The sequence below is a fragment of the Gossypium arboreum genome, chromosome 12 (genome assembly GCF_025698485.1).
Source record: "Gossypium arboreum isolate Shixiya-1 chromosome 12, ASM2569848v2, whole genome shotgun sequence".
Taxonomy (NCBI): domain Eukaryota; kingdom Viridiplantae; phylum Streptophyta; class Magnoliopsida; order Malvales; family Malvaceae; genus Gossypium; species Gossypium arboreum.
The window spans coordinates 13,184,690-13,196,149 of NC_069081.1; positions in this window are offsets into that span (position 1 = coordinate 13,184,690).

Genomic DNA, 11,460 nt, shown 5'->3' on the forward strand with positions numbered 1-11,460 from the left:
GTGCTGGATGCAATAAATGGATCTCCATGGCACACTGGAACGCCTAATGGTGGCAATTAATCATTTTTATCTATCAGAGATGATGCAAATATTATCATTACTAATAATATACCTCCCTAGGTTTGTCAAGAAGAATTCCTACGACTCCATGTTCTTCTTATCTACGACATCAAAAGCAATCGGCAGCACATTCTTATTCCCGTCTTGAGCAATTGCATGAAGTAGGATCTGTGTATATTTACTATATAACCATGTTTCATCTACTTGCAAAAACGGCTTGCAGTGGGGAAATGGACGCACGCATGGATCAAATGTCCAAAGCATCCATTGGAAATTTTTTTCCTGGTTGTAGTTGGTCATCCGGGTCGTAATAAGGTCGTGTCTACAACTTAATGACAGTTTTCGGCACACTCTCTCATAGCGGCTATCCATCCTAGTAACTCATTGTATGATGCATCGAAATCTTCGTACAATTGCTTAATTGCCATCTGTTTAGCTATCCATGCCTTCCGGTATGATACTCGATACTAGAATTGTGCCTGCATTTTGACAATCAATACCAAAACTTTAATGGTCAGCATGTCTTTAACCATTGTCATGATGTACGTATAGATAGTTTTGGAATCAAATTTTCGATGATCTTATGTCATACGTGTTGAAGTGCATGTGTGAAGCCTAACAAATTTTCGTATCTTCCACATCTGTGACTTCTGGATAAATGCAGCTCGTATCCTCCAATTACAGCCTTCCGCCGACCTCTAACACTCTCCAATATATAATTTCAGTTTAGACATGACGACTTTGAAGTCTACTGATATATTCATGCTATACTACTTAATGGAAAATATGCAATCTTCCTTACTTTTGAATCTCTGGCCCATGAACAACTCCTCAGGATTGGAATATACGGTCATCCGATGAGCAGGTAGTATTTTAGGTACTCTGAGAACTCGACCGCGTGCGCCGCATCAGGGTCTATTCGAGACATGTGTGCCCCAACATTATTGTGTATCATAATACAATGAATCTGTTCCCGACTGAAGACGCATTAAGGTTTCCATCCTCATTCACGCCATCGTTATCAATATCATCCAGGACCTCATCCACGTTGGGGTCACTATCACTATCGACTTCGTGATTAGAAAGATCACTACTATGATATACATCATCACCAACCACAGTCTTGGGTGTAGCATTAAGATCAATGTCGATCCCGTGTATAGTTGATTGACTATCAATGTACAATATCAAAACCACCATACACGGCTCTTGAGCTCCATCTTCTTCACCTAATGGAGTGGGATCTTCAATTGGCTCAACACCAGTTAACTCAGCAAATAACTAAATCGGTGCATTTTGGTTGCTCTGAGTCCCACAATAAAAAGCGGCCATTGTCTCCATGTCTTCATCGTCTACAAGTTCCATTTTAGTGAATTTTATGGGATCTGTCGAAATTGAAAACTTGTAGAAAAGTTTCGAGATCCTTCTTTCACAACGTCTATAAATTTTTTCACTAATTTTTTTCTTCATATCATCAAACGAGATATTTCTATTAAATCTCATTGCTACTTGTTTACGACATTGAAATATACATCCTACGGTTGTTGTCAAAATTTTTCCATCGAAATAAATGCATACAAAAAACTGATTCTCCATCTTCGATACTAGACCTGTTAAAAAAATTTAAAATTCTCAAAATAGTTTCAAATAGCAAAAAAGTTATATAAAATTTTTAATGCAAAATTTTTCATTCAGAAGCTAACAAAATTAATAACCTAACAACTTTCAAATAACAAAATTACTAACAAAACTCTACATTCTATTTAAAAAGAAATAAACTAAAATACATTATCCTTTTTCTTGTTTTCTTTTCTTTCTTTCTTCTCACTATCTTCTTACTTCTGTTCTGCTAAATTTTGTGTCTGTTGCTCTGCTAAATTTTGTGTCTATTTCTCATTTGATTTTTACGGGAGTATATATAAGGGAAAAACTAAGCACCAAACGCGTCTGTAGGCCCTACCAGTCGCGTCTAGCGGATAGGCGCAACCTACCCCTATACCATTTTCGTATCTCTACACGGGTCATATACTGATCCAGGAAAATAATAATAATATTTTATTAAACGAAAAAAATATATTTTAATATAAAAAAGGAGTTACGCCTGTCAGATAGGCGCGACAAAAAAAAATACCATTTTTGTAAATAATCCAGCTGACAACCTATTTGAGTATATAATTTTTTTTAAATTTATTTAGGTAAAAATCCCTAGACTCCGTTATGATATCTGACATTATTCTTCTACCTATGATGAAAGTGAGTCTCAAAATTCTCATCTCGGTGTTGATTTCCAACATCCGTAGCAAGTACGATTACACTCTATCATACTATAAGGCATGAGTTACAAAACAAAAAGCTATGGATAAGTTGCATCATGATTGGGACGTCGTACAATGATTTATGACAATGGTGTTAGGTACTGGATCGGTATGTACTAAGTTCAGTTACCGATCTGGAAACACACCCAGCGTACTTTAGTGATAATTTGGTCTTTGGGAAAATAGTATTCCAACAACTCTTTTTAACCTTCGATCAATGTAAGGAAGTTTTCCGACACTGCAAGCCTTTGGTGCAAATCTACGACACCAAGCTGTATGGTAGGTATCAGCATCGATTGTTGATGGTCGTTGCCTAGGATGATATTCGAAGGATTTTGCCAATAATGTTTGCAATAACTCCCTCTGAAAACACAAATGGCTAAGATTTCTTCTTTAGCTGATTGTGTCGTCACATTTGCTCACAGCCCGACATATGTGTTATATCCGATAAGGGAACCAAAATCTTGTCCGCTATTGAGCGACATGGTAGCCTTTGGAATCGCACCCACCATAAGTACTGTATAAGTCTTGTCGGCTCTAACTACAACTTAAAATGGCCTTTGAAAAGTGATCAAGATCAGTGCATTGACATGGGTATGCCATTTCCACTTTATCCGCAACCATGCTAAACCATATATCATTGTATATTTTTACGTTCATCGATATACTTTTCTCGGTAGTGGATGAGCTCATCCAACATCGTTTCCATGAGATGTTAGATAACTTGCATGCCATCAACAGCGTCAGTGCGGACTACCTCGTCAACGTACCCTTCGATCAATAGACGCAATCATATGACTGGGGTTTACGGTACAGGGACATGACAACGAACCTAGTTGAATGCATCAATTCTGTACTGAAGGGGATGCGCCATTTTCTGATAACCTCAGTTGTTAAAGAAACATACTTTTGCCTAGCTACCTCATTTACAAAATGAACGATGACATATGCTAGGCAAATAGTGGATGGTCACATTTGGTGTGAAGTTTTCATGAAAGAAATTAGACAAAATACAATGAAAGCTTACATTATGTATGTAGTGTGTCACTTGCGTCGAAATTTGAAATTTCAGGTCACAAAGTACGTTAGGCTTGATCAAGACATGTCAGTGGCATCATATTGTGTAAACCTACCAGAAAGGATTTATGATTGTGGGAGATTCTAGGCACTTCGATTTCCATACACAAATATAATTGCCACATATGCAAATTTAGTACACACCTTATATTAACGTTGTACACAACTTGGAACGCATGCACAATGTATGGAGACTTAAACTCCCACCCATCTTAGATGAGAGTATGTGGTCACTAGTATCCAGTGCCTCATTCATTTGAGTTAGCCCCAAACATAAACTTGCGTCGCATCCCGAAAGGTTGTTCGACTTCCACTTGGATACACACCATTTGAACTTAGGGCATACAAATGCAACATGTTTCATATTGAGGGATACATTGAGGCCTCAATGTCATTACCATTAATTTTATTTTGTGATATAGAATTGATAACAATGCTTCTTCTTTTTTTATGTACAAAATCTGTTCTTTTTTTCTTTTGCATTTCAGTTGTATTTGCCATCGTCTACTAACATTTATATAGTGGAAAAATTGCTACTTTAAGCACTACTTAAAGTACCAATTACAATTTCTCTAGTAATTGAACTTTTACCATTTTTATGATTCAGTCTCTGTACCTTCATTAATCACTAGTTAGACAAAGGTACCTATCTAAAGTTACATATTTCATATAAAATATTATATATGAAAAATTACGTATAATTTACATTAAAGTTTAACAAAGACATATAATAGTTGCAATAGAAATGTAAAAAATTTGATCGTTTTTTTTATTGATGTCATTTATATTTCATCACAATAAGTGAATGAAAAATACATCATCGATGCCGCCAGCTAAATGTGTGCCACAAGACAGTGGCTGACGAGCACATGTAGGATTTCTATGTACAATTAATGGTGTAGGCTCCTCCTCTTGATCATGATCATCATTCTCATCTTCTTCGTCTTCATCTTCATCTTCACCCTCGTACTCATCTTCATCTCCACCATCATTTTCATCTTTATCTCTACCCTCAGCTTCGTCTTCGTCTCTATCGCTCTCCTCTGTGCTTGAGTGTGGTGTCGTTCTAGTCTCTAATCGTGTGTCCTCCACTCCACAAGAAAACGGTTGTACCAATAACCCACACTGATAAAATGATAACGCAGTGGGTGTTTGTGACACTATCGGGGAATAACCGTACGATGTCGCAAAACTCGAACACGTTGGCATTGACCCAGGCATTAATACTGGCATTGATAATGACATCGGTGTTGCCAACGATATCGGTACATATATCGGCATCTGTGTCAATAATTCCATCAGCATCGACATCGGAATGGGGGCTCAGAATGCTAGGGATGGAGGTGTCCCAAAAAAGCTGTCTGCGGGTGGTGTAAATATAGGGTGTTGTGATGGTGCATAGTGTGATGCTTGTGAAAAAAACATGGGGTTAGTGAAATGAACAAAAATAAGTGGAGTGAACTAACCGAGATGTGTAGACATCGATTACGCTTGTTGGGATAAAGTCAATGACGAACTCGTCGTGGCACCTCATCCGAACCCATGTCGCTGGGGCGATCGTTGTGGCATCTTCTAACGAAGTTGTCTACTCATTACCTATACCGACAGTAGATATGACTTGCTTGCGACTTTAAACCAAGGCATAAACTCCAAACAGGTCACCATATCCGATTAGAAAGGGGTTCGCTGATGGATAAGAATTTCATCCTACAATCCCAAATGTCGATTTACTTTTTGTGGTAATCTCGCCAATTTTGGTCGGTCTTCCCCTGTAGATTGAGCTTATGCAATGCTTCCATGTCTCACCAATTTTTTGCCTCTTTGTGGTAATCCGATTCGTGCATCTCCACTGATGCGTACACTGTCAATGACACATTCGCATCCCTATATTCCAAATGGACAAAAATTCTGGTAGGACGCATTTTATTATATACAGATCGGGGCATGACATCCACTCAAATTGCAATGCACAATTGTAAATTCTGTACATAATTTTAAATTACAAATCTTTGCGTAATTATTATAGGTTTGAAAAAATAGGCAACTAACCTCGGCTTTCAAGCGTTGATCTAATAATAGTCAGATATTTTTGAGTTGCTCCGAAAGTTCTACATAACTCAGCCCATGGTTCCACTTATTCAAGCAATATGTTAATTCAAACATAAAATAAATAAACAACATTTAGTATATTAATTGTTATAAAATAGTTTTTACCTTGGCACCAATGGGAACATATAAGTTCACTCGAAGACGTAAAAATGGTAGTCACCACCACGCCCATGACTGCAACAGGAGCAAGAAACCACCGATTGACATCTTATCTGATTCTGTCGCCCGACATAACTCTCGGTACAATATGGCCAACACGACTTATCCCTAACTCAGTCGTCCACATTTTTTGAAGTTAACTAGGTGTAGTAGTCACCTTATATGTACCAAATTTTAAGATTTATCGAGTATTAGAATGCCCCCGATTAACCTCAGAATGAATGCTCAAACGTATTGTTCTTTGACAAATGTCGGGCGCATTCGGAAGAAGTTCTTTGAAATTAGTTTCCAACCACTTCATATCTATCCCACCACCTTGAAACTTGTTCGACACCCTCCCCAAAAATGTCTCGCAAAGGTCCTTTTTACCGGGAACGACTACCGACCTCATAAGGACTGACCTATCCATCGGTAAGCCGAGTTGTAAAACTACATCCTAGAATGTGATTGTACACTCATTGCATGGAAGATGGAATATGTGTGTCTCTATTCCATCTTTCAACCAATTCACTGATAAGTGTAAGATTCAATTTGTAGCCCCGAGCATACGAGATGCATGTAAGAATCCCGCATTTAGCAGATAACCACAAATTTCGGTGTCTGGACTCTTTGACAAATTATGTATGAACCCCTCCGAAACATGATCATCTGTCTATTTATATCGACAAAATAAAATAATTTAATATATTTGTTCTTATCGTTATCGCTTGAGCAACGGAAATATGTTTGTCGTCGAAACAAATCAGAGAACTTGTCAATTGTGAAAATTTAATCGAAATGAATATACGAAATAATTAAACAAAGTTATAGCATTTTAAAACAAAGTGTATAGGAAAATTTTAAAAAAAAAATTGAAGGAATTGAGAGAGTTGAGAATTTAGAGAGAATAAAGAGAGTTGGGTTAGAGTGAAAAGAATAAAAAAATGACCTGGTATTTATAGGAAAAAAATCGCTGGTGGCCCTTTTAAAAAAATTTTATTGTTGCCAACGTTTAAAAAGCCGTTGAGAAAAATTACTATTGGAGGAAAGTGCATCCGGCACTAGGCATGCTTTCTTGCCACCTATGCAGAAAGTATGCCTAATTAGACGTACTTTCACACACTCTTTCTAAAAACAACTTATTTTCCTAATGTTCTAAAAATTGCCCTAAAAACCAATTAAAAAAAAAAGAAATACCTTTCTAATTTAGCCCTATCAACAGTTTAAAAAAGAATTCCAAAAAACCTTGAAATTGAGAATTTTATCCGGAAGATTTAAGAAAATCTAAAATGTTTCATAATTTAAAAAAAAATCTAAAAACGGAAATTTTCAATTTTTTCTGAAATATTCAAAAAGGCTTTGAAATTTTTAAAATTTCATGATTTCATAGTTTTTCTTAGTTTTTTTTTGGTCAGATTCTTTAGATAATTCTTTTTATAAATTAATGAGTTTTACGTTATTATAATTTTCAGAAATTTTTAAAATTTATTTATATTTTTGTAGTTTTTTTCTTTTTACATTTTTCTTGAAACTTTCGTTTTATTATGTCTTGACATTGAAGCTTTCGCTTTGACGCGTTGCTTATTGCCTCTTCAAGGTATTTTTATTGGAAAAACGAGTTGGGTAACATGGTGGATGGAATGTACGTATCGAATTTCTTTGAGATATCAAAGTGATAAACGTTAACAATTACAGGGGCTAATTGAATATTTAACCAAATTAAATATTTAAATTTATATATTAAATGATTGAATTGGGTTGATATTTATTGCGAGTAAAAATTATCTCAGGCTACAACAATGAGAGCAATTGAACTAGATACATCTGGAGTGACTTACGAGGACTTACTGAATGTTTATAGACAAGTATGATTGGCATCTCGTTAAAGTGGAATGGCAAGATGATGAGTATCAAATATGTTATTCTAGTTTTATTCTTATGTGATGCACCAATTATTGTATTTAATAATTAAAACATTTTAAAATAATTTACATTATTTTTAAAATTAATAATTTTAAAAATAATATAAATAATGAGTTAAAATAAAGTATTTAGAAAATAATAAATTTAAAAATATATATGCTATTAAAATATTTTTAAAAAAACTATATTTGCCCATTTATTTTTAAATTATTGTTCATAGTATTTAAATAATATTATTACATAAAATTATTATCACATTTATTAAGCTACATATTAATGTCATAATTGTTTCTTATATTGTTTATATTTCTTATTTAAAGTTATTCGTTAATATATGTTTAAAAAATACGTCAGTGTTTTTTACTTGCAACACAACATGTGGATCAAGACCTTAAATACATTACCATATACATAAAGGCCTTCCATACATGAGAAGATAGATGGTTAAATTTCAATTTTAATCCCTTTGCTCTTTTGAAATAATATAAGAATCGTTAAATTTTAGTTTTGATCTTTATATTGTGCTTAAATTTGAAATTTAATCTTTATACTTTATAAAATTAAAAATAAATTGAGTTAGGGCTCAATTAACTCAATCTATTTTTGAGAAATAGGCTCAAAATCTAATATTTTTTATAGGTATATTGATTTTTTTGGCTCTCTTGCTTTATAAAAAAAGACATTTTAGTCCTTCATTTAATTTTTGCCTTTTTTAGTCCTTGAACTTGTATTTTGTGTTAAATCATCTCAAAATGGATGGGAAAGTAATTTTGTTGACGTCACATATACGTGGATTGGCATATAGATAACATGTGAGCATTTAATAAATTTTTAAATTTTAAAAAATCTTTTAATATTTTATAATATTTGTAATTGTTTTAATGACTTTAATTTTTTAAAATAGTTTTTATAATTTTTTTGAATTTTTAAATTTAAAAAATTAATTAAATGAGGATGTGACATCCATGTGTATGCAACGTCAGTAAAATTAAAAAAAACATAAACTTATCCATTCATTTGAGGTGATTTGAAAAAAAATATGAAAAATTAAATAAATGGCTAAAGTGACTTTTTTTTATAAAGTTGAGGAGCCAAATAAGATAGGGTTGGGGATAACCGAAAGACTCGTTGAAATTTATTTTCCTTTTACATTTTAAGTTTTGGAATTTGAGAAATGTTTTCATCAGTTTCAAAAGTGGATTAAGGGCTAGCTTAGCATTGCTTGTAAGAAATGCTTTTGGTAAGTGTTGTGAAAAAATGTTTTTTAAAAGTTCGATTTAATATTTAAGTGTTTGGTATTGCTGCCAAAAAGTATTTTTGAGAAATAAAATATTCATTTTAAACATTATATAGTTAAGTAAAAGAAACAATTTAAATAATATTTAAATTCATTAATATTGCAATATTTCATTAAAAATATAAAATAATTTGTTATTGCTTATTATTAATATTTTGATATATGAAATACAAATTTTAAATATTTTAAAATAATTAATATTACTTATTTATAAATCTAACTGAATATATAAACTATATTGTAAATATTAAAATATTACCTTTAAAATTTAAATATCCAACATTAAAATAATTTTACATCCAATATAAATATTATATAAAATACTTTAAATTATGAGGTTAGAAAGCACTTTTCCTAAACGTAAAAGTAAAAAAATTCAAAAATATTTTTGAAAAGTACTTTCTAAAAGGGTTTTATTCATATTTTAGCACTCAAATTTTCCCTTTTTTTTCTAAATAGATACTTAAAACTTTTTTTTTCTCAAATAGAAACAAACTTTTTTAGTCCAAGTGATTAACGGTATTTGAAAAAAAAAAATATCCCTGACCAATCCAGCTTCGACACATGTATTACTTTCTTCCATGTCAGATATTTAAACGAAATAAATAAATTATTTGTGAAAAGATAAATAAAAAATAAAAAATTTAATATACATAAATGTTTTACTTTTATAAAGTAACAAACGGTAAAAAAAAAAAAATACTATTCTTCATTAGTTTCCCTTTTAAAGCTCTCATGGCAGCCTGTAGGGTTATCATCATCCTTATATTCGAGTAGAACCAACTTGACCTGGTCACTACTCGAACAACGAGTTAATTTGCAAGTGAATTGCTTCTCAATGATTCGATCTCTGCGCAATTTGAACTCTTTGGGACAAGCTAAAGCGGCTACCATGATAGCATGATCAATTTTATCGAATATATCAGAGTAATTGTTTGTATGGAAATAGCCCTTCCATTGTTTTATTGCCCAACCTTTCATCTTCATGGATTTTTTTTTTGATGAAATTGAAATTTAAAAAGGATAATAAAAAGGTGAATCCAATTCAGATCAAAAGAATCGAATTCCATTTGAACTCAATTTTTTCCATACAAGATAAAAAATCTATTTGATATTGTCCTTTTGAGTGTGTGTTTTTTTCAAAGTTTTAGTAATCTGATGAAGAAAATGGATGATCGAAAAGAAAACTATAATCTTTTTTCGAATTCTCGTAATAAAACAAGACGAAAACAAATTTTCATTTTTTTTTTAAAAAAATCGCAGATGAATTCTAATTATTGGATTGAAGCTCCAAGGAAAAATTTTAGGTAAAATAAATGTAGTTTGTGAGACATGCCATGTATTAATTTGTAAACCATGTTAGATGTTGACATGGTTGAGTTAGGTGTTGACTTAATTACTTCTTCAATCATGTCCGCCAATTGCGTTAGATGTTAATTGGGGCCTAATGTCAGATTAATGGAGCCGATTTCGGTTTTGTCCTAACATAATTGTTCGGAAAAATTGTTAGGAGAAATATAAATGATATTAATGTAAATAATGAAATTTTATTTAAATTAATTTGTTTAAAAATTGTGAGTATAAATGACGAAGAAAATTGAAGATAAAATCTTTGATAGTCTACGATCTTTATTAGTATATTATAATTTTATATTTTATAGTTGTTTAATAGGAATTGGATTGCAATTGATTTATAGTATGTTAGCAAGAATCAAAAACTCTTATATATTGATAGACTTGTATAAGCTTATATACCGAGTATTGAGAACACTTAATTTTTCATTGAGGAACGTATTTTGTGAGTGCATTTTAGAATAAACAAGTTGCGTTTACAAAGTTCCCAAAGGTAGAACTTAGAGGTGAGTAATTTAGGTCATTAGATACAAAGGTAAGGTTGCTACACTAGGAGAGTGATAGAACTTAAATAACTTATTGTATTAGGGATTAAAGATAGTGAATTGACTCACTAAGTTAAACTCCACAAACGTAAAGAATCCGAACCGCATAAATAATCATTTGTGTCCTTTGTTTATTTTGTTTATTTTGTTTTTCAATTTGTTCATTGAAATGGCAACTGAAGTTGTCATGCTGCAAAAGCATTTCCATTCAACAATATGTTTTCTAAGCAAATTAGCAATTGTTTGATTCAACATCTACAGTGAGCTTTCTCTATAATAATCACCTCTATAATAATATTTCATTATTATAGCCAAGTTTATTGTAGAGCTAATTTTTATGTTTTATTTTTACCTTTTATAATACATTTTCATCAATAACAACAAAATAAGTTTTCTATAAATACTTATTGTCTCAAATTTTGTAAAATTAATTCTATTCCTAAGTGAATAAAAATCATAAATTTTAGTTATTTTTTTTCAAAAATGCTTAAATTTTATATAAAAATATTTTAATAATATTTTATTAAATAAAATAATCTTTTAATAAATAAAATTACATTTGTAAATTTTATTAAGATATGATTTAAATCTCATTAATTAATATTATTAATAATTATAGTTTTTATTTTTAAAATTTTTATTC